This window comes from Prionailurus viverrinus, chromosome C1 (assembly GCF_022837055.1).
Source record: "Prionailurus viverrinus isolate Anna chromosome C1, UM_Priviv_1.0, whole genome shotgun sequence".
NCBI lineage: Eukaryota > Metazoa > Chordata > Mammalia > Carnivora > Felidae > Prionailurus > Prionailurus viverrinus.
In genome coordinates, this window is record NC_062568.1 from 5,718,012 (window position 1) to 5,732,961 (window position 14,950).

General features: G+C 38.2%; 1 protein-coding gene across 1 annotated transcript in view; it reads left to right on the forward strand.

Moving 5' to 3' along the window:
- SPHKAP (SPHK1 interactor, AKAP domain containing) overlaps window positions 1-14,950 on the forward strand; it is a 129,133-nt gene that overhangs the window by 41,458 nt on the left and 72,725 nt on the right. The gene's annotated exons all lie outside the window — the stretch shown is intronic.

Genomic DNA, 14,950 nt, shown 5'->3' on the forward strand with positions numbered 1-14,950 from the left:
AATCTGTTTCCCATTACAGTGTGAATGCTTTGGTGTCACTCCTCAGGGATACATAGCCTTGGGCCTGTGGATAGTCACCTAGGATGACATTGGTCTTAACAGGTCTCTCTTTCACCGTGTCTTTCTCTGATCTTTCTTTTGAGCTGCCTGCTTCATTTGATATTACACCCTGTCTGTTTGGCTTTACTATTTTACCAGCTGATGGCTCTATTGCTTTTAACAATGCCCTGGAGTATCAATTGCTCAGCAGTCTGATCCAATTAAATTTAGGCAAGCATAATTTTTGAGACCAGTTTTGAGTTTTGTTCTCATCCCACGAGGGCTCTTCTTAGCTACTTCTTCTTCTGGTTCTCTCTAGTAAAATAGCTGGCCTGTGGTTTCATTTCTTGCTCTTAATTAAGGGGAGCGATTGTTTTTGAGAGTGCCCTTATCTTGAACTTCCACCGATTCCATTTCAGATAATCTCAGTTCCTTTGGGGAGAGCTTCTGAGCTCTCTTTTCTTATAGACTACATCTCTTACAGGGCAAACCCTCCGAGCCACTGTTCTGAGTACTAAGTGGGACAGTTGCCTCTGGTGTTCTTGGTTTGCCCTGCCCGGTTGGGACCTGTGCTCTACAAGCAGGCCAGAGTGAGGGTGATCGTGCCCTGGTGTCCTCAGTCTGTCATCTCTGGGGTAACACCTGAGTAGGGCCCGGATGAAAGAAAGAAGCAAACCCCTGACTTCTTGGCTTCACTCACCAAGAGTTTAGTCTCTTCAATTTGGAGTTAGACGGGATGAGGAATGCCGTCAATCCCTGACTCTTAGTGAGACCCAATAACCCTTGTCTGGGAGGGGAAGGGAACCCAAATGACTCTGTCAGGTTGAACTGGACAAAGGGGAGGCAAGGAAAGGAGAAAGTGAGTTGTGGTTTCAATGCAGCAGACTCTCTCCGTTCTGAGTGTTAGATTTTCTTGAAAACATATTTCTGCATTTTCTGTATGTCCTTAGGACAATTTCTTGAAAATTAATGTGTTTGTTTTTATGGTTTCTGCCAGCTTTGCCTATTTCACCGGGAGTTGGTCCACAGAGTCGTCCCAGACCTGGAACTCACTATGGCTTCTTTTTCCAGCCCCTGTGACTCTATAACACAGAGGTTTGTGAGCCAGACAGGGTCTGGAACTCTAGTCAGGGGTCTCACGTGTCCAGTTAAAGGTAGCTTAACATACTTTAGCATTCAGACTTGTCGAAGGTAGAATGGATATTGTCTTGTGCAAGTTAAAGCATCTAATGTCCCTGAAGAAGGATGTCTCATTTTTAAAAATTTATTTATTTTTATTTTATTTGTATGTGGGAGCACCTGGGCAGCTCCGTTGGGTAAGTGTCTGACTCTTGATTTAGGCTCAGGTCATGATCTCACGGTGCGTGAGATGGAATCCCACGTCGGGCTCTGCGCTGACCACTTGGAGCCTGAGGGACTCCTGGTCCCTCTCTTTCTGCCCCTCCCATTCTTGTGTGCTCTCTCAGTCTCTCAAAAATGAATAAACAAACAAACAAACTTTAATTTCTTTTTATTTAATTTTTTTTAATCGAAGTATAGTTAACACACAATGTTACATTAGTTTCAGGTGTACAATTTAGTGATTCGACAGCTTTATAATTATACTATGTTCACCATAAGCATAGCTACCATCTGGAAGAGCATCGCACTTTTGTGTCAAGTTTACATGTTAATGTTTGTCAAGATATGTGGAGTCCAACTTCAGAAGATGCTTTTGTTAATTTTATTCTGAAAACATTGAACAAGTGTCACTCGATGTCCAGAACAGCCATGAAAAACTTGTTTTTTTTTAATTTTAAGGAATATAACTTCAAAGCGAACCCACAAAATAAACGGTTCCCTTGACATCACATGAATTGATTTGCAATCTAGTCATTGGCTGGAAGGTTACTTAAACATCAAAGATGATCTGGCAAATGACAATAAATGTCAAATAGCTGAAACTGAGCCCTTCTCAGTAGTACTCATTACATAGGAGACCCAATTGTCTACTCTACTTAAGCCACCATTTATTCCTACATAATTGTGTTATCAACCTACAAGAGAACTTAGTCATGTTTTTTTTAAATTTTTTTTTCAACATTTATTTATTTTTGGGACAGAGAGAGACAGAGCATGAACGGGGGAGGGGCAGAGAGAGAGGGAGACACAGAATTGGAAACAGGCTCCAGGCTCTGAGCCATCAGCCCAGAGCCCGACGCGGGGCTCGAACTCACGGACCGCGAGATCGTGACCTGGCTGAAGTCGGACGCTTAACCGACTGCGCCACCCAGGCGCCCCAGTCATGTATTTTTAAAACACATAGAATTTTTGTGTATTTTCAACCAGAAATTCATGGGTGGATATGTCTGTCGCCAAGAAAATTCTTTGGTCCCTGCAATTTTTGTCTAGTAGCATTGGTGAATACTGTAAGGTAAGTGCAGGCTAAAAACAAAACAAAACAAAACAAAAAACCCTGATATTAATATTAAGGGTTATACTTCATTTATCCAAAATTCCCATTTATCACAAATTCCCAAGTGACCTGGTTTCTGTGAGCAGAAAAGTTTCTTCCAGTTTTCACACTCTTTCCAAATGCTTATTCATTGTTCTTGACAGGGAAGTATTGGAAGACAGTGATATTTTGCTTAATTGGCGAGGGCAGCATAATATTTTTGCCTCTATTTTTTTTCACGCTGACCTTCAGCATGGTATTCTGTTAACTCAGCAGATTGCTGTTGTTCTGATGCTTAGTCTGTGAAGACACATTCTGTCTGAATTACCTAAGAGGCGGAAGGACTAGGGGTGTATTTTCGGTTTACCTTGGTAACTGCAAAGGGAAGTCATCAATCAGTGCCACAGGCTTCAAGCTGTTCTCATGACAACTCAATTTTTGGGCTATTTTTCTTCCTTCAGTAAGCTCATCTGCAAAGATGCCCTTTTTTCTCTGTCCATCATAGCTCTTTCTTACTCATCATCAAGGCAAAGATCCCTTTGATCTAAATAGAAGTGATCGCACAGAAGAAAAGCATAAAATTGGACCCAAGCCCTGTTCCTGTGCCTGGAAACCGAAGGAGGAATTAATTTTCATAGGCAAGGTCCACTTAGGTTTTAGGTTTTGAATTCTTTTCAAAATTAATCAAGGGTGAACATTTTAGACATTGCCTAAAACAAAGCTTCACAAGACATTTAAGATGATACAGAAATAATGGGTTCCCGTGGTGCGTGAAAATTTATGTCACCTCATTTGTTTGAAAATGAAACCACACAAGAACTTGACTAATCTATAATAAACAATATTTATGTAGGATATATATATATGCATATATATATATATTAAGAAATGTGAAATGAATGGACATGATGTTTTCTTAGTGCGTAGATAATTATGGGAAAAATTCATGCAGACTTTAAGCTACCTTCCCATCAGTTCTGTAGCCATTTTTTGACTTTAAGCTACCTTCCCATCAGTTCTGTAGCCATTTTTTCACTTTCCTATTTATCAGGCTACTCTGTTATGAATATAATGCCTCATTTAAAATTCGAAAAAAGAAATAATACTAATTAGCAATGCCAATTAATAACACACACTACCCAAGCAAGATGAAATGGTGGAGAGGTGGCGGGGAGGGCACGCCTGGGTGGCTCAGTTGGTTAAGTGACCAACTCTTGGTTTCTGCTCAGGTCAAGATCGCAGGGTTTTGTGAGTTCCAAGCCCACATGGGCTGTGTACTTACTGTGTGAGCTTGCTTGGGATTCTCTCTCTTTTTCTCTCTCTCTGCCCCTCCCCTGCTCATGCTGTCTTTGTCTCTCTCAGAATAAATAAGTAAACTTAAAAAAAAAAAATGAAATGAGCAGGGCTTTGCCAGCCAGTCTTTCCAGAGGCAGGTGAAGGAAGGTTTCCTAGCCAGTGTTCCATTCTATAGGCTCCATCCAGTGGGTGCCATGTATTAAGAAGGCAAGACGCTGCATGTTGTTTTAGGGTTTAGACATGTGTAGGAGGAATGAAAAAAGACAGTAAGCCCAAACACTGCTTTATTTTTTCCTGTGAAGAAATAAATTTCATATGTTAACGATAGAAATAATGAATTCATTACCGATACTGAGTTTTGTGCAAAGTAATGAGCTTTCTAATAAAAGAAGTGTTCAGAGATGGGACAGACACAGAACCACATTGTCGTAGAGGTGATTCAAGCATCTGGTAAATGACCTCTGCAGGCTTTTCCATCCCAGACTCCTATGAATTTGTGACGCTTTTCAATAAAAAAAAAGAACTGATATTTATCGAATACCTCCGGTCTGCCAGGAAGCTCTGCTAAGAACATTAGGCAGACTCATTAATTCATATTATATCTCTACAGAGTGGGGATTATTGTCTTCTCCAGGCAAGGCTGACTTGGGTGGTATATCTGAGTCACACAATCAGTAAATGGTGAAGCCAGGATTAAGACACGGGCAATCTAACCAAGAGTCCAGTCCTTTCCACACAGTCTGCATACTGTTTCAAGCCATTTCTAGCCCTCTGATTTCATAGCAACTGGACAATCCGTCTGTTCCATTATATACAGGACAGAACCTCTAAAAGTGATTGTCCAATGATTCCATAAGTTTGCATCCTTTTTATTGCTATCATTTTAAGTGCCTGCCTAATAATTTTTCTGCTCATTTATCACCTTTAACATGAGAACTTTATAATGCTTTAGTTTACAAAGTGTTTCCACAAATAATATTATTTCACTGAATTTATAGAAACCCTAAGAAGTAGCCAGAATAGGTATTGTTATGGAAGAGATATACATGGGTGTTCAAAGGTTTAATGTTAGTCCAGGATCATAAAGTGATGGAGTTGGTGCCTGAAACCATGTTTTCTGATTACATTTGCCAAGCAGACTCCTCCTAGCATGTCACTTGCCAGTTAAAGGATTAATTGGGAAACTAAGGTCATTTATTTCATATCTTTGATTTTCCAGAGCATCAGTTGAAGAAAAGAGTCTGGCTCCCTTCCTGTTTTTGTAAATAAAGTTTTATTGAGACCCAGTCACATCCATGCACTTACGTATTGGCTGCTTCTTCAACACAGAAGAGTTGAGTAAATGCAACAAAGACTTTGTGGCCTGCACACCTAAAATATTTACTGCATGGCCCTTTACGGAAAAAGTTTGCTAATCTGTATGCTAGAACAAATAGCTAATACTTTGACAGGTAAATACTGCTCTGCATTATTGGTTTAGTATGGATAAAAACAAGACTATTTCTGTTCTATCGAAGGAAAATCTCAGGTCTTTTTTGCATCGAGTGTTTGAAGGAATTTGACTTTCCACCATCAAGACTTGAATTGCTTGATCCCTGCTTCCCATTTCTTAAGCCACGGTATGATTTGAAATCTTTATCAACATGACCTTTCAGAACAAATTTCCCACAAACTCTCTTACTCTTGTGCCACTTTAGTAAAGATTTTTGGGTTTTACCTCTTAGCCTCTTCTAATTTAACTACTCAAAGTGTCCCAGGAAATTACATGTTTTATGGCATTGTCCCCTGACTTACATCTGAGTATTAGATAGATATACTGCATTTTCTTTTCTTTTTGAAGAGTAATCTGGCGTCTTTGGAGAACAATATTGCTTCCTGCATAAACCTAGCCTTTGTTTTTTTTCTCAAAGCTGTAATTAACTAACAGTATTTTTAGTTCTGTAAACCTTAATTTACCATCCTATTTTACTGTAGCCTGTTAATCACAACCTACCAAAAATTGCAAAAGCCATGCTCTCAGTCCTTGAAAAATCTTTGATGTGGGATTTGCAATTCAGAGAGAGGATCAAACACTGGTAGGCTCTTTAGAAAAGGAAAGTAAGTCCTTGATAATTCGAAGGGGGTGGGATCAGAAGATACATTCTCCTGTTTCTGGGCCTCAGATTTCAGGAAGTAAGTTAACAGGGGCACGTATGTATACACCTGAGCTCAAACTAAGTCATTATTAATTTGAAAAACAGACACATCTATGTATACCGAAAAACAATGTGCTAAAAAGTTGCTACATACATGACACGAGAGAAAAATGTAGGTATTATAAAAATGCTTTCATTTTTGAAATTCATTTTTGTGATGATATTCTGTAATTTTAATTTACTTCTATTATTATGTTCTTCCCCCTCAATAGGCATTGTGTTACTCCCTGGACCTACGATTGTGATTAGACAGTCTGTGCTCTCAGAGCCAAATTTTTCTTGGTTTTGAACTAGAATGGCTTCATTTTTTCTGGGATAATATTGGTTGTCGCATGCTGAACAGAAACTTGATTGGCAGGAATACAGGCTGAGAGAGACTGAGTGAGAGGGAGAGGTAAAGAGAAGGAAGGAAGGAAGGAAGGAAGGAAGGAAGGAAGGAAGGAAGGCAAACAGACCCCCAAAATAGTCATATACTATTGGGGGAATACTTCGGAAGTTTTTAATATATATCAAGATTAATTTTCTCATGGTTTTAATATAAAGTACACATAATGAGATTATACCAATTAATTCTCATTATAGGATAGTTTTGCATTTAAAAGCACTTTTTTTTAAGTTTATTTATTTTGAGAGAGAGAGAGAGAGTGAACAGGGGTAGGAGGAGAGAAGAGAGGGAGGGAGAGGGAGAATCCCAACCAGGCTCCCCACTGTCAGCATAGAGTCTTGCATGGGGTTCTATCCCATGAACTGTGAGACTATGATCTGAGCTGAAATCAAAAGCAGGACGCTCAACCCACTGAACCACCCAGGTGCCCCATAAATACACTTTTTAAATCACAGTGTAAATTTGCAGTGAGTTTTGCATTGCTCATACCTCTTTTCAAATTATCAAAAAATATAACCTGCTTTAATGCAGACAATTGCTTGGATTAAAGTCATAGGGGCACATTATGGAAACTTTGATCATGAGGTTAATTTCCAGAAGTTTATCTTTGTTCACTTGTATAGCAATTTTTTGCACACTGAACACTGAAACAGCTTTCATTTTTTTTTTTAATTGTCTCATATTTCACAGAGTGGTTCTGTCCTACAGTAACTATATGCCATTGAGAATGACTCTTTGGTCTTCCTCATGGCACCATATTACTGCTAACTTCAGATTCAAAGTCATTGATTTTATGCTCTAAAAAAAGATTTTAACTGATAATAGGGGTAACTGCTAAAGTAACATTGATCAAACTTACTCACAGAGGGGCTGAGGCAGGTAAACCTTCAGGCAATAGTGTTCTAAGGCCAGCAGTTTTGTCTCCTATGAGATAGAGTGGAGTGACCAGGTGGCAGTGGTTGAAGAGTTCACGGTGCACCAGAAATTAAGTGATTGTTGATGTGCTGATTTAATTTGGAGAGCACTGTGGTACAGCTGAAAATCTGGGCAATACCGTCACACGGGAAGATCTCAGGAGGTCAGGCTTTTGTTTATGTCACCATGATTTAGTTTTTTCCGCATGTTAAGCACTACATTAATAATGCATTTTGTTCAAGACTCTCCTTCTATATTTCTAGGCATGCTCCCTCAGTAGGCATACTTCTGAGTCACTTGACTCAGAGTTGGAAAGATTCCTAAATTGCCCTAGCCCCTGTGTAGCGCCTACGTGCTCACACATATGTACACAATTAACATTTTTTTAACTGATCTGCCTAGTATATTATAATGCATGCACTAACTTTCGGGAACCTCAGTGCCATCGGTCTTGCCTTATCCACTCTATCTGAAGCTATATGAACCAACATTTGGAAAGAAGGCCTTCTCCCAATTCACTAACTCATGTAGGACATTTCCTGGCAGACCAGCACTCTCCTCACATCACAAGGAAGGAAAGACCATTGCTATGCCACAAATGAGCTGTTAGATGGGGAGTTAATTGTTCTGTCCCTCTGAGCTAATTTTATCATATGGAAAATAAACTTGGACTAGATTTTCTCAAAGTTCTTTTCCATCTCTGAAAGTCCATGATTCTCCAAGTGTCTGTTCGAGTTAGTATGGAAGCACAAACAATCATCCAAAACCTTAGTGGCATAAAACAAACTTTCAATGCGCTTATAAGTTCTGTGGATCAACAATTCAGACAGGGCCCAAGGGGAGTGGCTTGTTTCTACCTTATACTGTTTGGAACTCAGCAGGAAGACTAGAAGACTAGTTCCATGAGGCATCAAATGAGTTGGCCAGAGGGCTGGAGGCTAGAATCATCTAAAAGCTCTCCCATTCACATGTCTGATATTTTGGCTGGAAGAATAAAACAGCCAACATCTCAAACAGTAGGGCCTTGCTGTGTATATCTCTTTATTTCAATGCATTGTTGTTGTTGTTGTTGTTGTTGTTGTTTTTATCTCTCTGTTTCTCCAAGTGGCTTTTCCAGCATGAGGTTTCCAGAGTAGCCAGACTTGTTACATAGTGACTCAGGGTTACCAAAGCATGTTTCCCAGGAGCTGGATGCAAGCTGTAATGTCTTTTTTGGCCTGTTTTCAGACATTATTGCTTCTACTATAGACATGAGCTAAAAATGATAAAAGGTAAAAAAGGAATAAATGATCCCTCCATTCACTGGAGGTGTGTTTATGTTGTGTGGCAAGGACCACATGAAGTGATATGTATTGGTGTGACCACCTCTGGAAAATACAGCATCATGTCATGCAAAAGTAACTTCTCAATGTTTAATCTAGTATAGATAGAAATAGTAGTCCCCACCTCCTTGAATTCTTTAGTATTATAAAAACACTGATGTCTAACGATATGCTGCCTACATGTGACTCACTTTAGCTTTAGGGGCACACCAAAAGACCAAAAGTGAAGGGACGGAAGAAAGATATTCCAAACAAATGATAAACAAAGGAAAGAAGAGGGAGCTATACATAAATATTTTTTTTAAAAAAGAGAGAATTTGGGGCACCTAGGTGGTTCAGTTGAACATCTGACTCTTGATCTCAGCTTGGTTCTCAATTTCAGAGTTTTGAGTTCAAGCCCCATGTTGGGCTCCATGATGGGCATGAAGTCTACTTTAAATAAAAAAATAAATAAATAAATAAATAAACAAATATTTTTTTAAGAAAAAGGGATAATTTATGCTAAAAATGGTCACAAGAGACAAAGAAGGTCATTATATAATGGTAAAGTAACTGATTCATCAAAGAGATGGAATGATTTTAAATATTTACGCACCCAACAGTAGAGAACCTAAATATATAAAGTAAATACTGATAGAACTGAAAGGGGAAATAAACAACAATACAATAATAGGTAGGGATTTAATACCCCACTCTCAACGATGAATAGATTATCCAGACAGAGAATCACTAAGAAAACAACAGATTTGACAGGCTACATACCACACTGAGATCAACAAGTAGATCTATTAAGATTGGCCAGGGCTGCCTCATCAAGGATCACAAACTGATCAAGCACAATGCTTCCACTGATTATGGTCTGTCTCACGAGAGCATCAAACCTCTGGTGGCTTTGTCCACTATGATGAAGTGATCAATGACCTTGTCATGCTATAAGGCTGTGTGGTGAGAACCAAGAGAGTGCTTACTCTCTGCAAGTCCTCACCAGGCTCTGGAGAATATTGACCTTAAGTTCATTGACACCACCTCCAAGTTTGGTCATGGCCAATTCCAGATGTGGAGGAAAAGAAAGCATTCACGTGACCACTTAAGAAAAACCAAATTGGAAAGGAAGAAGGAGCTTACTGTCAGGAGCATATTGTGCAGCTCGTGGGATCTCAATAAAAATTATTTTCCAGTGGGGGGAAAAAACAAGAAAACAACAGATTTGAAAAACACCTTTGACCAAATGGGCCTAAAAAAACATATACAGAACATTCCATCCAATAGCAGCAGAACACATTCTTCTCAAGAGCACATGCAACATTTTCTAGGGTAGATCATATGTTAGGCCATAAAACAAGTTTCAGCAAGTTCAAGGATATAGAAATTATATCAAGTATCTTTTCTGACTATAATGGTATGAAACTAGAAATCAATGAAAACAGGAAAGGTGACAAAATCAGAAATACATGGAAGTTAAGTAACATGCTCCTGGACAACCAATGGATGAAAGAAGAAATCAAGAGAGGACTAAAAAATATTTTGGGACAAACAAACATGGAAAATCAGAATACTAAAACTTATGGGATACAGCAAAAACAGTTCTGAGAGGGCAATATATAGCTATAAATAATTACATGAAGAAAAAAGAAAGATTTCAAATAAACAACCTAACATTACATCTCAAGGAACTAGAAAAAAGAAGAACAAACTAAGCCCAAAGTTAGCAGAAAGGAAGGAAATAATAAAGATTAGAGCAGCAATAAATGAATTGGAAAATAGGAAAGCAATAGAAAATATTAACAAAACTGAGAGGTGGTTCTTTGGAAAGATAAACCAAATTGACAAACATTTAGGTAGACTAACCGAGGAAAAAAAAGAGGAGTCAAATAAATAAAATTAGAAGTGAAAGATGAGACATCACACCTGATATCACAGAAATACAAAAGATCATAAGACACTGCCATGAACAATTTTAAACCAACAAATTGGGCAACCTTGAAGAAATGGATAAATTCCTGGAAACATATTAACTACCAAGAGTAAATTATGAAGAAATAGAAAACCTGAAGAGACCAATGATTAAGGAGATTGAATCAGTAATAAAAAACCTCCCAACACAGAGAAGCCCAAGAACAAATAGTTTCACTGGTGATTTCTACTAAGCATTTAAATACTTAACGCCAATGCTTCTCAAACTTTACCAAAAAATTGAAAAAGAGGAACCACTCCCAAATTCAATTTATGAGGCTACCATTCAACTGATACCAAAATTAAACACAATACAAGAAAACTACAGACGAATTCCAATTTTGGGAATGGATGAATATGGATGTAAAAAATCTCCAAAAAATACTAGAAAACAAAGTTCAACAGCACACTAAAAAATCATACACCATGATCAAGTGGGATTCATCCCTGAGATACAAGATCGGTCAACATATGCAAATAAATTATTGTGATGCATCATATGAATAAAACGAAAGATAAAAATCATATGATCAACTCATATGATGCAGAAAAGGCACCTGAAAAAGTTCACCATTCTTTCATGATAAAAACTCTCAAAAAATTGGATACGGAAGGAATGTACTTCTATGTAATTAAAGCCATATATGACAAGCTCACAGCTAACATCATACTCAGTGATGAAAGTCTGAAAACTCTTCGTCTAAAATTAAGAACAAATCAAGAGTGCCTCCTCTCACCACTCCTATTCAACACAGTATTAGAAGTCCCAGGAACAAATAATAGTAAAAGGCATTCAAATTAAGGGAAAAAAAGAAATTTGTCTGTTTTCAGATGACATGTATATAGAAAACCCTAAAGATTTCACCAAAAAACTGTTAAAACTAATAAACAAATCCAGTATATTTACAGAATAGGAAATCAACATACAAAAATCAGTTGCATTACTATACACTGACAATGAACTTATAAGGACAAGAAATAAAGGAAATGATACCATTCACAGAGTAGCATCAAAAACAGCGAAATACTTAGGAATGAATTTAATCAAGGAGGTGAGAGATCTATATACTGAAAACTATAAGACATTAATGAAAGCAATTGAAGACAGAAATAAATGGAAAGATATTCCATGTTCATTGATTAGAAGAATTAATATTGTTAAAATGTCCATACTATACAAAGCCATCTATGGATTCAGTGTAATTCTTAGCAAAATTACAAATATAGAAAGAATAGTCCAAAAATTCAAATGGAACCACAAAAGGCCTCTAATAGCCAAAGCAATTGTGAAAAAGAAGAACAAAGCTGGAGATACGGTACATCCTGATTCGAACTATACTAAAAAGCTGTAGGAATCAAAACAGTATGGTATTGGCACAAAGATAACAGAATAGAGAGCCCAGAAATAAACCCACTCATAAGTGGTCAACTAATATTTGACAAAGGAGTCAAGAATATACAATGGAGAAGAGATAGCCTCTTCAATAAATGGTGTTGGAAAATTGGGTATCCAAATGCAAAAGAATGAAGTTGGACCCCTATCTTACACTAGTCACAAAACTTAACTTGAAATGGATTAAAAACTTAAACATGAGACCTGGAACTATAAAATTGTTAGAAGAAAACATAGGGAAAACGCTTCTTGACGTTGGTCTTGGAAATGGTTTTTTGGATCTGACACCCAAAGCACAAGAAAAAAATGTAAAAATAAGTAAGTGGGGCCACGTCACTATGATACCTTTGCACAACGAAATAAATGATCAACAAAATGAAAAGGTAACCTACAAAATAAGAGAAAATCTTTTTAAATCACATCTGATAAGAAGTTAATAACCAAAATATATCAGGAACTCATACAACAACTCAATAGCAAAAAACAAACAAACAAAAAAACAAAATAGGCAAGTAACCTGGTTGGGCAGAGGACCTAAAAATAGACATTTATTGAAAGAATACATACAAATGGCCATCAAATATGTACAAAGGTACTCACTATCACTAATCGTCAGGAAAAATCAAACCAACGATGAAAAATTAACACACGCCTGTCAGATGGCTGTAATAGAACAGACAAGGCATTGCAAGTGTTGGTGAGGATGGGGAAAAAGGGGAACCTATGTGCTCTGTTGGTTGGAATGTAAACTGGTGGGCATTATGAAAACAGTATGGAGCTCCTCAAAAACTTAAACCTAGATCCACCATATGACCCAAAAATCCCACTCTGGGTGTATATCCAAAGGAAATGAAATCAGTGCCTGATGAGATGCCTGCACCTCATGTTTATTGCAGCATTATTTACAATCGTCAAGACATAGAAACAGTGTGAGTGTCCATTGACAGGTGAATGGATAAAGAAAAATATATATCTCTATATACACTACATATGTGTATAAACACATTCTATACATACAAACACATACACAGACAATGGAATATTGTTCAGCCAAAATAAGGGAAATTTTGCCATTTGCAACAACATAGATGAAACTTGAGGGCACTATGCTAAGTGAGATACATCAAAGACAAAGACTGTGTGCTGTCACTTATATGTAGAATCAACAACAACAAATTAGAAACAGAATAGGTTGGTAGTTTCTAGAGGTGGGTAAGTGGGGAGAATGGATTAAGGGAATCAAAGAATACAAACTTTTAGTTTAGATGAGGAATAAGTTCTCAGGATCTAACGTACAGCATGGAGAATAGAGTTAACAATGCTGTATTCTATAATTTCGAGTTGCTAATCTCTTCTGGAAACACCCTCACAGACACATCCAGAAATAATGCTTAACTAGGTATCATGACTCAGTCAAGCAGAGCATAAAATGAACCATCACACTGCCGTTGAAGTTTCTTTGGCTGCTTAGCATATGAAATCTTTTCCTATATTTAGGGAATTTATTAGCGTTTTCATTCTTCTAGAAGCTGAAAAGAGAGATAGTACTCACTCTCCAGCTAGTGCACGGGAGTCTAACTTGAGCGTGGCCAGTCACCTGCTCTTGGTCCCAACTGGGACCGGAAGTGGGGGCAGTTCAGAACTCATTGCATGCTGGCGGCGCTCAGTATTAAGTGCCAACAGGACAAGTCACAGCTGACTAACGTGACAATGACCGTAGCACCTAATCAATCTTCTGATGGTCTGACCCAGAGTGAATCCAGCCACTTAGTTTCTTTTGGCTTCTGGATGTTTTGCAGGCTTGAATCGTTGGAACTCCTTCCATCTGGTTCTATAAGTTACTCGGCTTCCATGCAGTGAATTTCTTTTCTGTTTGTGTTAGCCCAAATCTACTTCAGTCTGTTATAAACAAGAATTCCAATGGTTACAGTAATTAAACATTAAGAAATTATTTTGAATACATTTAATAAATGTCAATAAAGCACTCTAAAAAATTTTTTTATTATGTTTTATTTTGAGAGAGAGAGACAGAGTGTGAGTGGGGAGGGGTCAGAGAGACAGGGAGACACAGAATCCGAAGCAGGCTCCAGGCTCTGAGCTGTCAGCACAGATCCCGATGCAGGGCTCCAACCCACAAGCTGAGAGATCATGACCTGAGCCAAAGTTGGATGCTCAACCAACTGAGCCCCACAATAGAGCACTTTGTATACAAATCGTCACCCAGGGGCCCCACAATAGAGCACTTTGTATACAAATCGTCACCTGGGACGAGGTGGCTTCAGGAGTCCCACATCATTTTCTCACCCAGCTCTCTCCAACCCCGCTGCCTCTTTTGAAAGGCAAATTATGGAGCCTCCAGGCTGCCTCTTTTGAAAGGCAAATTCTGGAGCCTCCAGACTGGCCAGGCTTAGGCAGTACAGAACATATAAGGAAACCTACTCAGAGCACAAAAATGAATCCTGAACACTGAAAACCATTATTTCAAAACTAAAGATTTCAAGAGATAGGCTGAGTGGAAGATGGTCACCATAGAGATTCAAATTTGTAGTCCAGGTGTTAAAGCAACAGAAATATCTCAAACTGCTAACTTTAGAAAATAAAAGCATTCAATTCCAAGAAGACAGACATAGGAAATCTAACCGGAGAATGACCAGCCTCTGAAGAAGAAAAAGGAATGTAAAGCAAATGAAAGGAAAATGAGAATTAGATAATTTAAAAGGAAACGCTAACCCGAACTTAAAAAAAGTCTTGAGTCTGCAGATTGCAAGGGTTCACCCAGTTACTGGAAAGTTGAATGAAAGGTGAAATGGACTGAATTCTTCCATTAAAAATAACGGACTGAAAAGAAAAGGAAACACCAAAGAACAGGGAAGGTCCAAGAGCTTCATCAAGGAAACATGTTCCAATTTTGTGCTCCTTAGTGATAAAAGCAAAAGTTTAAAAGAGCAACACACCTATGTTACTGACACGGATGTAGGAGACAAATGGTCTCCCATATCGCTGATGACATCTAAATTG